We start from the raw sequence: 778 nt of genomic DNA, 5'->3' as shown, positions 1-778 counted from the left end.
AACCAGAGATTGTCAAGGAAGAAACCATTAAATCAGAATCCTCTAGTGATTCAGGTTCAACAAATTTAATCATGGAAAATCAGGAACCTCTAAGTATGGAAGATTGAATGAGAGCCACACGCATTGGCCAAGGTCACGCCATTACTCAACCAGACATTAATGCGCAAGATTATGAAATCAAAGGACAAATCCTACACATGGTAACTAATCAATGCCAATTTAGTGGTACGCCAAAAGAAGATCCAAACGAACATCTTCGAACCTTTAATAGGATTTGTACTCTATTTAAAATCAGAGAAATTGAGGATGAATAGATCTATCTTATGTTGTTTCCCTGGACTTTAAAGGGAGAAGCCAAAGATTGGTTAGAATCGTTACCTGAAGGAGCAACTGACACATGAGATGTTTTAGTTGAGAAATTTCTTAAACAATTCTTTCCGGCATCTAAAGCCGTGAGACTTCAAGGAGAAATTGTTACGTTCGCGCAAAAGCCTAATGAAATATTATATGAGGCGTGGGCAAGATTTGGAAAGTTGTTGAGAGGATGTCCTCAGCACGGTTTAGACACTTATCAAATAGTGCAAATATTCTACCAAGGATGCGATGTTGCTACACGAAAAGACATCGACACAGCAGCTGGTGGTTCCATTATGAAGAAAACCGCAACTGAAGCTCACAAAATTATTGATAATACAGCATCCCACTCACATGAGTGGCACCAGGAAAAAGATATCTTTCGTTCATCTAAAGCGTCTAGAGCCGATTCTAGCCATGACTT

The 778-nt window shown here is 39.1% G+C and overlaps 1 non-coding gene across 1 annotated transcript; it reads right to left on the bottom strand.

The window, feature by feature from the left end:
- Positions 1-455: 455 nt before the first annotated feature.
- Positions 456-562, bottom strand: LOC139865417 (small nucleolar RNA R71). Its single transcript, XR_011764938.1, has one exon. It is a non-coding gene; the product is annotated as a small nucleolar RNA R71 (small nucleolar RNA).
- Positions 563-778: the final 216 nt, after the last annotated feature.

Source organism: Rutidosis leptorrhynchoides, chromosome 8 (assembly GCF_046630445.1).
Source record: "Rutidosis leptorrhynchoides isolate AG116_Rl617_1_P2 chromosome 8, CSIRO_AGI_Rlap_v1, whole genome shotgun sequence".
NCBI classification, from domain to species: Eukaryota; Viridiplantae; Streptophyta; class Magnoliopsida; order Asterales; family Asteraceae; genus Rutidosis; species Rutidosis leptorrhynchoides.
The sequence above is the reverse complement of the archived record's forward strand: the minus strand, read 5'-3'. Positions and strand labels throughout refer to the sequence as shown.